This window comes from Papio anubis, chromosome 18 (assembly GCF_008728515.1).
Source record: "Papio anubis isolate 15944 chromosome 18, Panubis1.0, whole genome shotgun sequence".
NCBI classification, from domain to species: domain Eukaryota; kingdom Metazoa; phylum Chordata; class Mammalia; order Primates; family Cercopithecidae; genus Papio; species Papio anubis.
In genome coordinates this window covers 996,391-1,011,701 of record NC_044993.1, presented here as the reverse complement: position 1 = coordinate 1,011,701, position 15,311 = coordinate 996,391, and the positions used below count along the sequence as shown (strand labels likewise).

The following is a 15,311-nucleotide window of genomic DNA, read 5'->3' as shown; positions in this document are numbered from 1 at the left end:
CCTGCAGCCCTGGTGGGTGACTTTTTGGATACCATGGCTGGAGGCTTCGTGGCCTCAGACAGGCCAGAGGTGTGGAACCCGCAGACCCAAGGCTGGTTCACGGGCATCTGTGCTATTTTGATTTGATTTGATTTGATTTTTAGGTCACGCCTGCACACGGTTAATAATTCAAGCCGTGCAGGGGTAAAAGCCGACTCCTTTCCCGCAGGGTGCCCAGGTGTCCCGGGTCTCCCTGTCCTGGTAATCGGCTGTCCTTCTCGAGTTGGTGACAACAAGCTGCGTGCCAGCGCGTGTGTCCAGCTTACGGTCAGAGCGTGTTTGTTACTGCTGGGGAACTTCCTAGAGGCAAGGCCCGCCCGGGGCCTCCCCTGCACTGGGTGGTGGGCCGCTCTGCCCTCAGGACTCAGGCTGGAAGGGACCTCCCTGCAAGCCCGGGGCCAGTCCCCTGGTGCCATCATCGGGTCCCCACGTCCCCTGCTGTTCCCCGCGCTCTGGCTCAGGGTGAGATTAGCAGTCGGGGTCCTGGGGGCCCTGACCCCCTTGGTTTCCTCATCTGTGCAGGGCACACGATCCTAACGGCCTCAGCTCCTAGAGCGTTTCCGGGAGTGGAGACAGCAGAGGCGCTGGGCGGCCACATGGGCCAGGGCCACGGTGGTCACATGGCTGGTGTTTGTCTGTGTCAGTGCCTGTTCCTCACCTATGTGCAGTGGGAGTCTCAGAGTCGGGGAACTGAGGGTCTCAGGGGGCACAGCCCCCACTCCATGAGGCAGCAGGATGGCACCCTGGGTGGGGGTGGTGGCTCCCCTCACCGTAGTAGGAGACAGGCTGCCCCGCCCCCAGCCCTGAGGCAGATGTTCGAGGCCTGCACCTGCGCCCCCCGCAGATGGGACACTTCCACTTTCGCAATGAGGCCCTGAGCTCCCCGCCTGGCCCTGTCCTGCCTGGTGTCTAATCAGGGGGTCTGATGGAGGTGGGGTTGGAAAGAGAAGAGAAGAAAGTTGCCCACAAGTTGGGGGCAGGAGCTGCCTCCCACTTTGGCGGCCACCTGGGGTGTGGGCACCACTCCCCACCTCCCCACTACCCGCCTCCTCTCCCCCAGGCCGGGCAGTTGGTGCTTGTGGGGAAGCAGACGTTGGCTGTGGCTTTCAGAGCTGGGCGGCTGGGAGATAAGGGGCTGGGGAGGAAGTGGCTGCAGAGGTGGAGGCAGCAGGAGCGGGCACGGCTTCTCCCAGAGACTCCTGCTGTCTGCAGCCAGCACCCAGCCTTGCGGAGCAGAAGGGGCCTTTCCTTCCTTCCTAAAAGATCTATTAGGGCCCACTGGGGTTCTGTCGGTGTCCAAGACAGCCCCTGGTCCTGCTCTCTGGGACTATAGGAGACACGGTCCATTAACATGGCCTGGCATGTGCGGCCTGGAGGGCAGTTGGGGAAACTGCCCCTGGGCAGGCAGAGGGGCCCTAAGGCAGGCTTTGGTGAATCTGCAGGATGGCCAGAGAACTGGAGGAGGGTGTGGGGGCAGTGGGGGAGATGACGCCATGTGGGGGTGGGTAAGGAGGTCTTTCTTCAGGCAGGGTGTCTTATGTTTGCCTTCTCTTGCTGCTGTCTTGGAACCCGCCACCCCCTCCCCCACCCACACCATGCTGCTGGATAAATAGATGAATGAATAGATTGATGAATGAATAGATTAATCAATGAATGAATGGATGGGTGGATGAGTGAATGGGTGGGTAGATGGGTAGGTGGATGGGTGGATGGGTGGGTGGGTGGATGAGTGAATGAGTGGATGGATGGATGGATAGATGGGTGAGTGGGTGGATGTGGGTGGATGGATAGATGGGTGAATGGGTGGATGGATGAGTGGATAAATGGGTAAACGGGTGGGGTGGGTGAATGGGTGGGTAGGTGGATGGATGACTGTGTGGGTGAATGAATGTTGGATGGGTGTGTGGGTGGATGGGTGGATAGATGATAAATCGTCGTCGTCGATCGATAAATAAATGCGTCGATCAATCGTCGTGGAATCGTCATCGTCGATCGTCGTCGATAAATCTCGTCGATCGATGAATCGGCTCATCGTCGATAAATCGGTCGTCGATCAATGTCGTCGGCGTCGTCAATCAATCGATGCGTAAAATCAGTGTCGAAATCGTCGATGCGATCGATAAATCGTCGTCATCGATACGTCGATCATCGTCGATCGGTGATCGGCTCGTCATCGATAAATCGTCGATCGATCCCGTCGATCGATCATCGTCGATCGATAAATCGTCGATGCGATCTGTCGATAAATAAATCAATGTCGAAATAAATCGATGTCGATCGATCAAGGGTGGATGGGTGGATAGATGGGTGAGTGGGTGGGTGGATAGATGGGTGAGTGGGTGGATGGATGGATAGATGGGTGAATGGGTGGGTGGGTGGATGGATGAATAGATGGGTGGATGGATGAGTGGATGGATGGGTGGATGGTGGGTGGATGGGTGAATGGGTGGGATGGATGGGTGGGTGGATGGGTGGATAGATGGGTGGATTGGTGAATGGGTAGGTAGGTGAATGGATGGGTGAATGGGTGGGTAGGTGGATGGGTGGATACATGGTGAATAGGTGAGTGGGTGGATGGGGATGGGTGGGTGGAGGGTGGATGGATGGGTGGAGGAGTGGGTGGGTGGACAGGTGGATCATTGAATAAGTGGTAATATGGTTTTATGTAAGTCTCATGCCAGCCCACTTTACAGAGGAGGGAGGAGGCCCACAAGGGTGCCATCCCTACAAACAAAGCCTGGAGAGAGGAATGGAAGTCGCAAGGCGGCCCCAGAGGAGGCTGAGCAGTGACATGTGTGGGTGAACCTGACTGGCCACGCCTTGCCCCGGCTTTCTGGTCCTGAATAAGGTGTGGACAGTTGAGGTGAGCCACAGAGGGAGTGGGGGCCGGGGGCGGAGGCAGGAAAAAACCTGCCCTGGGTGTTCAAGACAGTGCGGGCGAAGAGGCCCAGAGCTGGACGCCCAGCCACTCCCCAGCTCAGGGCACGGCTGAGCAAACCCAGAACCACGGAGAAGGTGCCACGGCCGGAGGGCTGGGGTGATTTGGGGAAACCTGGTACGAAGTGATGCAGGATTCTAGGGCTCTGAGACTGCAGTTACTGGGCGCACCTGCCACCCCCAGAGAGAGCAGGTCTGCCCGGAGAGTCCAAGCCGAGGCACGGGCCGGAGACACCCCAGTGAGAGCACAGAACTGGAATCGGTCTTCACCTTCCTGGTGTGTGGACTCCTTGGGCATCTAATAAATAAATAAGTTCACAGAATTATGAAGGAAACCCATTTTACCAAAATACAGTTACCACCCTCTTAGAACATTCTGGTGTAGTGAGCGCTGTGCTTTTCATTCAGCCATGATTTAAAGTGGTGAGGTGTGGGAACTGCATTCTGAGACGTGGTGGTGAGTGGAAGGTGAGGGGGGTGTTTCGTGGTGCCCGAACCCTCCCAAGGCATGGCTGCTTGGGGCCCACAGAAGTGGCCCTGGGGCAGTTCTGTCAGTGTCAACGGCACAGGCACGGCTGATGCCCCGGGAGGTGCCCACATTCATGGTTAAAGGGAAGGCTAAATTTTGGTTAGAGACTTGACACAACGCCAGATGAAACTGATCCAAGTCCACGGATCCCCTGAATTCTGAGGAAAGAACTGCGGTTCCAGCTTATCTCGAAGGTGTCCTCCCGTCATGGCTCACCACCTCAGCTTCCGGGAGTCTCCGGTGGGACAGCCGGGGCCGCATGAGGGTCCCGAAGTCACAGGCTGGTTCACACTCAGCGTTTCCTGTCTGTGCTGGGTACACTTGGGCAAATGTCTTGACCCGTTTCCTCAACTGTAAAGTAAGAAGGTAACAGAGTCGGCTGAACGGGGGTGTGGAGAGAATTTAATAAAACAGTCCACGTTTGGACTCTCCTGTGGTGCCCGCAAAGGTGGGCAAGCACAGAAGAGCAGCTGTGACCCCAGTGAGGTCCCTGGGCCGTGAAGGGGCCAGCCCAGGGGAGAGTGGAATCCCCACACCGCCATCTGGCCGTGCCCGCCTCCGGGGCAGGCATGTTGCTGCTAGAAAGTTCTTCCTAAATTGAGCTCAGGTCGGCGTCCCTGCAGATGCGGCCCCTCTCCGGAAAAGTGCTTTGGAAGGGAGAAGGGCTCTCCCAGCCCCACCGCCGTCTCCTGGAGTCAGCCACAGCCTCCTCCCGCCCCCATGGCAAGAGACCCGCTTCAGTTGCGATATGGCCGCCCCGCCCCCCTCTCAAACCTTCAGTGGCTGCCCACCTCCCTCAAGATCAAGGCCAGACCCTGAAGGTGACTGGGGGCCCCTCCAGACTCTGCCCCAACCCCACATCAGAGCCGCTTCTCCCCGGGGTGCTTCCTCATCTCTGGGCCTCCCCAGCCCTCTCATCGAAACTTGCCTCACCTGGTGGGCTCCTACCCAGCCCTCAGAGCCCTCAGGAAGTGCCCTGTCCTGTCCTGGGCTCCACACCCCCGCACGCCTCCATCACAGCATAAGCACCTTGGGTTGCAGTTGCTGTGGGTTGGTTTCCTCGGACCCACAGGAAAGCAGCCCCCGGCGGGGACCTTGCCTGTCTCCAAGGGCTGTGTTTCCAGCACAAGGCGCAGGGCGTCGTGGGTGATGGCTGGCTGGTGGAATTTGGCACACCCATCTCTGGGTCCCCCACATGACACCAGGAACTTCTCTGGGCTGAATTCCGCCTCTCCCGCCCTCAGGACTCCCCTGGGACTCTGCCCCACACACATCCCAGGGAACAGAGAGGACACGGCCGGTCTCCCCGGGCTGAGCAGGACGGGCTGAGTCTCCAGGCCCGGCCGCCCAGGGCAGGCTTGGGACCCTGAGGCAGCCCCCAAGGCCTGGGAGGCTTGGTGGTCTTTGCCTGGACAGGAGGGCCTTCCCCAGCTCATCAGCCACCCCAGGAGGGCAGTGGGTGTGGGACAGAACTGACGGCAGTCGGAGGCCACAGTCCCGCTGTGCCCTTGACTGGCATCCTCCTCCCGTCCTGAAGTGCATGGGGCTGGGCCCAGCAGGGTGGAGTCTGAACGAAGACCGGCATTCGAGCATCAGGGCAGCGGACAGCCTAGCCCCTGCTTCCTGAGCACCCTGGACTTGCCGGGGCCACTGGTGACCTGGTGGCATCTACTCAGCGTCTGACAGGACTGGAGAGGTTGAGCAATTTCCCAGGTCACCAGCGGTGCCCTGGGGTGGGATTTGGGACTCAGGCTGGGTCCAAGCCAGTCCTCTCCCTGAGGCGGAGAGCCTGCTGTGACTCCACCCACCCAGCTTCCAGGGCACAGAGCCCTCTGCCCACCGTGGTCTCTCATCCTCCCCAGCGCCGGGAGGCACCAAGACCTGTCAGGGCTGCCCATTCTGCAGAACAGGAAACCGAGGCTCCCAGAGGGGAAAGTCCCAACCTCCCTGGGGGTCCTGGGGTCCTGGGCTGCTGCACCCCAGCTGCAAAGGGGGAAGCCCCGCCCAGAGGCCACTTTCCCTGTAAGGAGACCAGGCGGGGTGAGGGCTGCCGTGTGCCGGTGCCGCCCCGGTTTCCCTCTGACTCAGGCGGAGGCGGCTGCCCCTGTGTGGGGGCCGCGTCTAGTCCTCGGGCCCCACTCTGGTGACCGGCCCCCATCTCATCTCCGGTGAGTCCGCAAGGCCACGGCTCTGCCAGTGGGGGTTGGTGTGTGTGCAGCAGAAGGAATGAATGAGGGAACCCCCGCCCTGGGCCCAGGTGTGGCTTTTTCTTGCTCTTGCTCTTCCTCTCCTCCCCTCAGTCCTGCCTGGGTGTTGGCAGCAGCTTAAGAGGGAGGAGCATGGCCCTGGCCTACCCACCAATGTTCTAGAACATTCTGGAATATTCTGCTCTCAGCCCCGAGCCTGGGAACTGGGTAAACCTGGGCCATCGAGCAGCATCCAACATGAGGAAAATACCAAGAGGCTGGTGTGTGGTTCTCCGTGTGTGACGCGTGGTGCGTGGGGAGCGGCAGCTGCCTGCCCTCCAGAGCCGGGGTGCCGCCTCCTGCATCATAGACACCTCCCCCAAGCAGGGCCCAGCCCCTGCCTCCCACCAGTGGCTACTTCAGGCTGCAGTGGGGCCTGGGGCCATGGAAGACCCAGCTAGGTCTGGCCAAGAGGCCCAAGGATATTCCAGGCTCCTGGAAGGAACCGGAAGGATCTGGGAGTCTTGGGTTAAGAGTCATGCAGCCTGACCTGCTCCAAACGTGGACTTCGTCCCTGAAGAGGCTGCACGACCCTAGCCGTGGTGCCTCCTGTGCAAACGCGAGTGTGATGGACGATCACAGAGCTGTTACTGTCAGGGAGGAGACCACCCCTCATATCATCCTATGCCCAATTTCTGCCTCCAAAGAAAGAAAAAGTAAAAACTAAAAGGCAGAAATGAATCCATTTCAGAAATGAAATCCACAGGCAGACAGCCCGGCGCCACACGCTGGGCCTGGTAGTTAAAGATCGACCCCCGACCTAATCGGTTATGTTGCCTGTAGATTACAGACATTGTATGGAAAAGCACTGTGAAAATCCCATCCTGTTCTGTTCCAATCATGCAGCCCCCAGGCATGTACCCTCTGCTTGCTCAATCGATCACGACCCTCTCACGCAGACCCCCTTAGAGTTGTGAGCACTTAAAAGGGACAGGAATTGCTCACCGGGGAACTCGGCTCTTGAGACGGGCGTCCTGCCGATGCCTCTGGCCGAATAAACCCCTTCCTTCTTTAACTCGTGTCTGAGGAGTTTTGTCTGCAGCTCGTCCTGCTGCAACTGTACCTCGGAGGTGAACTGGAAGACGAACTGGCCTGTATCCAAAACAAAGAAACTTTGTGTTTGTTTCCATCATTTATTGACTTATTCTGAGGCAGGGTCTTGCTCGGTCACCCAGGCTGGAGTGCGGTGGTGCGACCTCGGCTCACTGCAGCCTCCACCCGCTGAGCTCAAGCAAATCTCCTGCCTCAGCCGCTGGAATAGCTGGGACCAGAGGGGCCCGCCACCATGCCTGGCTAATTTTTTATGTTTTGTAGAGACTGGGCCTCATTATGTTGCCCAGGCTGGTCTCAAACTCATGGCTGAAGCGATTCTGCTGTCTCAGCCTCCCAAAGTGCTGGGATGACAGGCATGAGCCACTGCACCCAGCCTCATTGCTTTTTAATAGTTAGGTTTCTATTGACACTGTTTTCAGAAACACAGAAGCTTAGAGGATATAACACAGGCGTGTGGATCACGCAGAATCCGCTTCACTGAACTGGAAGCATTTTAAACATCAGATTCTTTTAAGGCACCTTTGGGTGCCCTGGCCTAAAACACCCTCCCACTCTGCCTGTGTTCAGTCCCGACTCCAGACACCGAGGAAAGTGGGAGGGGTCGGGGCGGGGAGTCCGGGTTCTCAGAGCGCGATCCCCAACCCTGAGAGCTTGTCAGAAACCCTCGCCCACCCAGGACCTGTGCGTGCGGCACCTGGGGCTGTCCTGGGTCTGCTCCGACTGTCCCCGAGGGGATCTGGAGGGACGAGGTCGTCCTCGGGTCTGCTTGGAGCCAAGGTGAGGCGGCACTGTGCCTGTCATTGCAATGGTTCTCTCCCTGTGGGTGGGTGGAGGAACTTCCCTGAGGCTCTGGGACCTCCCTGGCGGTTCCAGTCACCTGAGCTCGGAGCACATGTCTGTGGTGCTTGGCGTGGGGGTGGGTCCAGGGTCCAGCCCCTCCCTGGCTGTCACCTGCAGGCTTGACCCATCTAAGGGGGTCCAACCTGGCTGGCCCGAGAGGGTAGGGGCTTCTTGGGAGGAAGCCGAAGGTCGTGGAGGAGAAGTGGGGGCAGGGAAGACCATCAGGCTGAAACCCCTCATCAGGCAGCTCAAGGCAGGGGGTTCCATGCCGGGCCCCTGCGCCGCCTCCTGCTGTCACAGTGGGTGGGTATGAGGTTTATCATCCAGCACCCAGGGAGGCTGGCCCTGTAGGCAGGGCTCCTGCCTCCACCCACCTTCCGGCCGCCCCGCCGTGTCCAGGGACCTGCTCCAGCCCTCCAGTCCTGCTTCCTGTCTTCCCTCTGCTCACTCAGCTCCTCCCGGAAGCCCCTTCTCTCCAGCCCCCAGGGGGTTTGGATGCTGGGCCCTGGGGAAGGGGTCTTGGGGTCCATAGCAAGGCATCTGAGGCTCCCGGGGCACCCAGAAACCCCAGGAAGGCTGTGGATGACTCAGCAAAACCCACAAGCCCGGGGGTCTCTCAGGCATGTGTTGCAGGAGGGGTATGACGTGGGGTCTGCTCTGAGTGAGGGTCTCAGCCCTTGTCTGCTCCTGGTCCTCCTGCCACAGCCCAGAACAGCCCACTCCACTCCCACCTCTGCCCACGGCTCACCTGGGCCTCTCAGACCCTTGCCTCTGGGACCCCCTTGTGGAGATCTGCCTGCCCCCCGAGCCCCCCGAGCCCCACAGCCCCTCCCTGCTTTGATTTTCTTGAATGGCAGGTGGCCCTCCCTGATGTGCTAAATGTTGTTTGCTGCCTGTCTCTCCCACCAGGTCAGTCCCAGGGTGATGAGCTTTCGCGTGCTCTCGCTCTCTCTCTCTCTCTCTCTCTCTCTCTCTCCTTCCTTCCTTCCCTTCTTTCCTTCTTTCTTTTAAACAGATTTTATTTTATTTTTTATTTTTATTTTATTTTTATTTTTTTGAGACACAGTCTCGCTCTGTCGCCCAGGCTGGAGTGCAGTGGCCAGATCTCAGCTCACTGCAAGCTCCGCCTCCCGGGTTCCCGCCATTCTCCTGCCTCAGCCTCCCGAGTAGCTGGGACTACAGGCGCCCGTCACCACGCCCGGCTAATTTTTTTGTATTTTTTAGTAGAGACAGGGTTTCACCGTGTTAGCCAGGATGGTCTTGGTCTCCTGACCTCATGATCCGCCCGCCTTGGCCTCCCAAAGTGTAAACAGATTTTACTTTTTAAAGCAACTTTAGGTTCACAGCAAAATTGAGCATAAAGTACAGAGGGTTCCCCTGCACCCCGGGGCTCAGCATCCCCACGAGAGCGGCCATTTGTTACAGCCGCGACCCCCTGGACGCAGCATCATCACCCACAGGCTACACGGCCTTGGGGTCCACCTGGTGCTGTGCAGTCTATGGTTGGAGGAACGTATCCTGACGTGGGCCCACCGCTGTGGTATCATACAGAGCAGTTTCACTGCCCCAGGTCCCCCGTGCTGCTGCTGCACATCCCTCCGTCCCTCCCTCTCCCCAGCCCCTGGCATCGCTGATCTCTGTGCTGTCTGCACAGTTCTGCCCTTTCCTGGATGTCAGAGTCGGACCCCTACAGCGTGTAGTCCTTAGAGACAGGCTGCTTTCACTCAGCAGCATGCATTTACTTTCTTTCTATGTCTTTTCTTTCTTTTTCTTTCTTTTTTTTTTTTTATTTTTGCGGATGGTGTCTCACATTATCACCCAGCCTGGAGTGCAATGGCATGATCTCGGCTCACTGCAACCTCTGCCTCCTGGGTTCAAGCAATTCTCCTGCCTCAGCTTCCCTAGTAGCTGGGATTACAGGCTGCCTGCCACCATGCCCGGTTAATTTTTGTATTCTTTAGTAGAGACGGGGTTTCTCCATGTTGGCCGGGATGGTCTCGAACTCACGACCTCACGTGATCCGCCCGCCTCAGCCTCCCAAAGTGCAGGGATTACAGGCATGAGCCACCGTGCCCGGCCCCTGTCTGTGTCTTTTCAGGGCCTGGCAGCTCACTTCTTTTCACTCACTGAAGGGCATCTTGGTTGCTTCCGTGTTTCGGCATCGGCAATTGTGAACAAGCTGCTTTAACACCGGGGTGCAGGTTTTGTGTGAACACAAGTTTCCAATTCGTCTGGGTAAATACCAAGGGGTGCTGTCATGTAAGACGCTGTCAGCTCAGCTGCATTTCTGTCTGTCGTATTTCCTGCTGCAGCCCCAGAGCCCAAACAGCACACGGCAAATAGACACTCAGCAAATCCTGAATTAATACACGAAGAAAGCGGGTGGACCTGGAGAACGCAGCTCTCCCCAGTAACGTGCCACATCACTCTCCTTGGCCCAACTTCCTTTAAAGTTCCTGTTTTGCTTCCTCCGTGGTCTCCAGGGTGGCTGCCCCATTCTCCACGCCCAAGGGAGCCACAGAAGGCTGAGTTCACAGGTGTTCTGTCTCCTGTCAGTGGATCACAAACCCCAAACTGTGAAGCAGCCAGCGTGTGTGAGGGTCATGCACTTGGGGGTCGGGAGTCTGGCAGGGAACCTGGGGTGTCTTGTTTCTGCTCCGGTGTCTGGAGACTCACAGCTGGGGCAGGACCAGCAGGCAGTACTTCCTGTGGCCTCCTGCTGTGGCCATCCTTCCTCACAGCACAGTAGCCTCGGGGTGGCCAGCGCGCCACACGGCTCAGGGTGGCAAGTGCTGGTGTTTAAGCAGTGAGGCAGACGAGGCAGGCGCAGTCAGGGCCCAGCGGTGGTCTGGACAGGACCAGGGCCCCAGCACTGCAGGGACAGAGTGACATGGAACTTGCGGCCATTCATTTTTCTTTTCTTTTCTTTTTTATCTTTTCTTTCTTTCTTTTTTTTTTTTTTTTTTTTTTGAGACAGAGTCTCACTCTGTTGCCCAGGCTAGAGTGCAGTGGCCGATCTCAGCTCACTGCAACCTCCGCCTCCCGGGTTCAACCAGTTTCCCTGCCTCAGCCTCCCGAGTAGCTGGGATTACAGGCATCCACCACCACGCCTGGCTAAGTTTTGTATTTTTAGTAGAGGCGGGGTTTCACCATGTTGGCCAGGCTGGTTTCAAAGTCCTGACCTCGTGATCCACTGCCTTGGCCTCCCAAAGTGCTGGGATTATAGGTGTGAACCACCACACCTGGCCATGGCCATTTTTCTTAAAGCACCAGAGAAGGGAGCTTGGAAATGATCCCACATTTCATTTAAGAAATGAGGGGCCAGGCGCGGTGGCTCAAGCCTGTAATCCCAGCACTTTGGGAGGCCGAGACGGGCAGATCACTAGGTCAGGAGATCGAGACCATCCTGGCTAACACGGTGAAACCCCGTCTCTACTAAAAAATACAAAAAATTAGCCGGGCGAGGTGGCGGGCGCCTGTAGTCCCAGCTGCTCAGGAGGCTGAGGCAAGAGAATGGCGTAAACCCGGGAGGCGGAGCTTGCAGTGAGCAGAGATCCGGCCACTGCACTCCAGCCTGGGCGACAGAGCGAGACTCCGTCTCAAAAAAAAGAAAGAAATGAGGAAACAGAGGCCCAGCAAGTGTCTGTCCCCAGGCCACCCAGCCTGTGTGGACAGAGCAGGGAGGGCGGCGGGAGCATGGCTGTGGCCCGGGGCTCAGCATCCAGCTCGTCTTCCCCTGGGTTAAGCTGTATCGGTCGGCAGGTGCCATGAGAACAAGTAACTAGCCTTCCAGGAGCACGGGGGCCCGTGGCACCGCCCCGCCCACCCAGGTGCCTGCGGACAGCGGGCAGCTGGTCTGGGGTTTGGGCTGGAGCTGGGGCCACCAAGACACCCTGGGTACATGGATGCCGAAGTTTTCTGAGGACAGAGGCAGAGGCTGGAGCGATGCTGCCCCAAGCCGAGGAATGCCAAGGTTGCCAGCAGCCGCCAGGGGCGTAAGAGGCAGGGCGGCCGGAACAGCACACCACGCACAGGGGCGTCGGCGGCAGAAACCGGCTTCTACGCCGTTCTGGAGGCTGGAGGTCGAGACCAAGGTGTTAGTGAGCTTGGTTTCTTCCAGGTCCGTGTCGTTGTCTTTGCCGACAGCTGCCTTCGTGGGTGGCCTTGCCCATGTGCACGCGCCCTTGGTGGCTCTGTAAGTCCAACTTTTATTTTATTTTCTCTTTCCTTTTTCTTTCTTTTCTTTTTTTTTTTGTGTTTGATGGAGTCTCGCTCTGTCACTCAGGCTGGAGTGCAGTGGCATGATCTCGGCTCACTGCAAGCTCTGCCTCCCGGGTTCAAGCAATTCTCCTGCCTCAGCCTCCCGAGTAGCTGGGATCATAGGTGCCTGCCACCACGCCCGGCTAATTTTTGTACTTTCAATAGAGTCGAGGCTTCACTATGTTGGCCAGGCTGGTCTCAAACTCCTGACCTCAGGTGATCCGCCTGCCTCTGCCTCCCACAGTGCTGGGATCACAGGTGTGAGCCACCGTGCCCCGCTGTAAGTTCAAGCTTCCTCCTCTTATAGGGACACCTGTTGGACTGGGTTAGGCCCCTCTGCTGGCCTCTGTTGGACTGGGTTAGGCCCCTCTGCTGGCCTCTGTTTAACTTAATTCTCTATTGAAAGACCCTGATTCCAAATACAGTCACATTCTGAGGTCCCATCGGGACCTCCCCATGGGAATCTGTGAGGCAGAATTGATCCCATCACAAGGTTCCTGCCTGGAGCCTTCAGTGGGGGTGGCCCTGCCGACATCTGGATTCAGACCACGGACTTCGGAGCTGCGAGAACACGTTTCTGTGGTTGCCAGCCCTGGGCTACGGGCCTTTGCAGGGCAACAGGGGCACAAGCCTGCTCTTATCCTCTGGTCCCATACTGTGGAGGGGAAGCCGGGGTCAGCACTGGGTGACGGTCCCACTCCACGACGGGAGCTCCCAGAGGCCCCTTTCCACCCACTCGGCTCCACACAGGGCAACGGGAGCTCCTGGCTCCTCACAATCCCCTTCCCACCCACTCAGTGTCTCGTGCACGGCACATGCGTGTCCTACAGGCCTGCTGGGAGCTGGCTGCTGGTCCCTGTACAAGGCTGAGGGTCTGACTGCACCACCAGGGACAGACAGCAAAATAGACCGTGAGACGGGGAGCGAAGCCGTGCGGGTAGGAGGGGTGAGGCGCGACTGCAGGGATGGGAGGGCCTCAAGGGGAGAGGCAACACGGGGCAGCCCTCACCGCCCAGGCTTGCGTCAAGTTCTGGGAGGGGCACTCCCCGAAGGCTTAGCCGCACGTGCAAAGCTCCTCCTGCCCCGGGGCCCTGGTCAGCATCTCAAAGCCCCGGCCAGCGTCTCAGAGTCCCGGCCAGCGTCTCGGAGCCACGGTGGATTCAGTTGCAGGGTCCTGGACGTCAAGGCCCTCCCCATCTGGGCACCGGGACCTCCCAGGTGGCAACGACAGACTCCCAGGCTGGCTTGAGGCAAAAACATGGCGCGCTGGGACGTATTTGGATGTAAATGTTTTCAGCACAGAGCAGCTGGGAGATGCGGCCTCCGTGGGAGCTGGGAGCCGGGGCCATATGGCCCCTCTCCTGGCTGCGCTGCCTTCAAGTGGGGGCGCTGCCTGGTGGGGCCCCCAGGGGTGTCTGCGGGGGTCAGACTTGAGTCCTGCCAGCCCCTCGCTGGCTGCTTCCCGTCCTGCCATCTGTCAGGTGGGGTGAGACCGTGCCAGCTGCCCTGGCCTTAAGGAGGCCATGGGGGCACCTGAGGGGCTTGGGCCTGGTGCCAGCCCGATGGGTGTGTGCATCTGCAGCCTTGGCAGCATCGGGTAACTGCCCTCTTCCCGGTTAGCCCTATCCCTGGTTGGGGCAGAGCCAGGTGCTCACCTGCGGCCCTGCGTGGTAAACCAGACAGCAGCTCACAGGGTCATCTTGGCAGGGGACCCTCCTGGCCACACAGAAGCCTCAGAATTCCTGGCTCTTCTCCCCCAGCCCATGGCAGCTCCTTCCGGAGACCCTGAGAGACCCCTCGGGCCCTGGGGATCTGCCCTGGACTCATGGGATTCCTTCTGCTAGAACAAGCACTGGCTCCCCATGTCCCATCAACTGAAGGCTAAGTCAGGTTCAGCCCTCACAGCCCTGAGCGAACTGCCCTCCTGTGCCCTCTCCACAGCCCTGAGCGAGCTGCCCTCCTGTGCCCTCTCCACCGCCCTGAGTGAGCTGCCCTCCTATGCCCTCTCCACAGCCCTGAGCGAACTGCCCTCCTATGCCCTCTCCACCGCCCTGAGCGAACTGCCCTCCTGTGCCCTCTCCACAGCGGGGCCTTCCTGATGGTTCCGTACGGAAGCCCCTCCCTCACAGCCCCACCACTCCCAGCTGCATCACCCCTCCTCAGTCATGGTAGTGGGTGATTTGGGCTGTGAAGCCCTGGGAGGCGGCCCAGTGCAGCAGCGGCAGACAGGGGCACTGTGGGGAACCCTCTCCAGCTTCAAATGGAAAAACACAGACCTGCCTGGGGCCCATCCTAAGGTTCTGGACGGGGTTAGCGACGCCATCAGCGACCCCGGCCCGCTCCCTCTCACGCCCTGTTGTGGCCTCTGCCGGGCCTGCTGTCGCCTGACCTGTTGCCTCCTGGTTCCCAGATGGGCGCTGCAGCTCCAAGAGTCACAGCTTCCGACCATAGTGTTCAGAGAAGGAAGAGAAAGAGCCAGGGAGGAAAATCTTTTCCAGAAACCCCATGCAGTTCTCCCCTTTCAGCTACTGGCTAGGTCGGGTCTCACGGCCGTGTCTGGCTGCCAGGGAGCTGGGAAGGTTCTGTGGGGTCCCTCCCTTTCGGGGGGATAAAGACGAGGGCCCAGAGGGAACAAAGGTAGCTGTGGCCATGGAAGGAAGGGCAGAGCTTCCCCCAGGCTGAGTGGGGCCGGAACGCTGCTGGGCCCAGCTCTAGTCGGCGGGAGGCTGCGAGGCGGACGGGGCCCCTGAGTGTGTGCCTCGGTGACAGTACCTGTGCTCTGGGTGCTCAGGATGGGGTGACAGGACAGCAAGCCCCCCAGGCGTGGACAGCAGGCTTAGAATGGTGATGAGGGGGCTTGTCCTGGCGAGGGCCTCAGGCAGCTCCGTTAGACCCAGTAAAGTAGGAGAGCTTCTTGCAACCGAGGCCTGGGGCAAGTTCACAGCTGCAGAGCGGAGGAGCCCTCCTCTTCCTGGGTGGAACCGCAGGTGCACCTCTTCTCTGAGGAGCCTCCTTGGGGAGCTGCATGGATCCTTCCCACTTTCCCTCCACCTGGGGCTGCCCCTCTCCCCTGCCTAGCTTCGAGGGATGGGGACGGCAGCTGGCTGGGAGCCCTGTGTCCCCTCACTACAATGGGGACCCTCAGCTGTACCGGCCTAGGGGCTGCGGCCAACTCATGGTGCTCCTTGCCTGGCTGTTCTGAGGAGTCCAGAAGAGGCTCTCTTCTACATTTGCCCTGAAAATCTCCATTTTTGCTCTAAAATGCAGCAGCGGCCGGGCAAGGTGGCTCACGCTTGTAATCCCAGCACTTTGGGAGGCCGAGGTGGACAGATCATCTGAGTTCAGGCGTTCGAGACCAGCCTGGCCAACGTGGCAAAACCCTGTTTCTACTAAAGATACAAAAATTA

At 59.0% G+C, this 15,311-nt stretch overlaps 1 long non-coding RNA gene across 1 annotated transcript; it reads right to left on the bottom strand.

Moving 5' to 3' along the window:
- Positions 1–3,185: 3,185 nt before the first annotated feature.
- On the bottom strand, positions 3,186–14,887 carry LOC108583591. Its single transcript, XR_001898382.3, has 4 exons — positions 14,677–14,887; positions 6,697–6,843; positions 3,722–3,856; positions 3,186–3,274 (listed from the first exon to the last, which is right to left on the bottom strand). It is a non-coding gene; the product is annotated as an uncharacterized LOC108583591 (long non-coding RNA).
- Between the last annotated feature and the right edge of the window lie 424 nt (positions 14,888–15,311).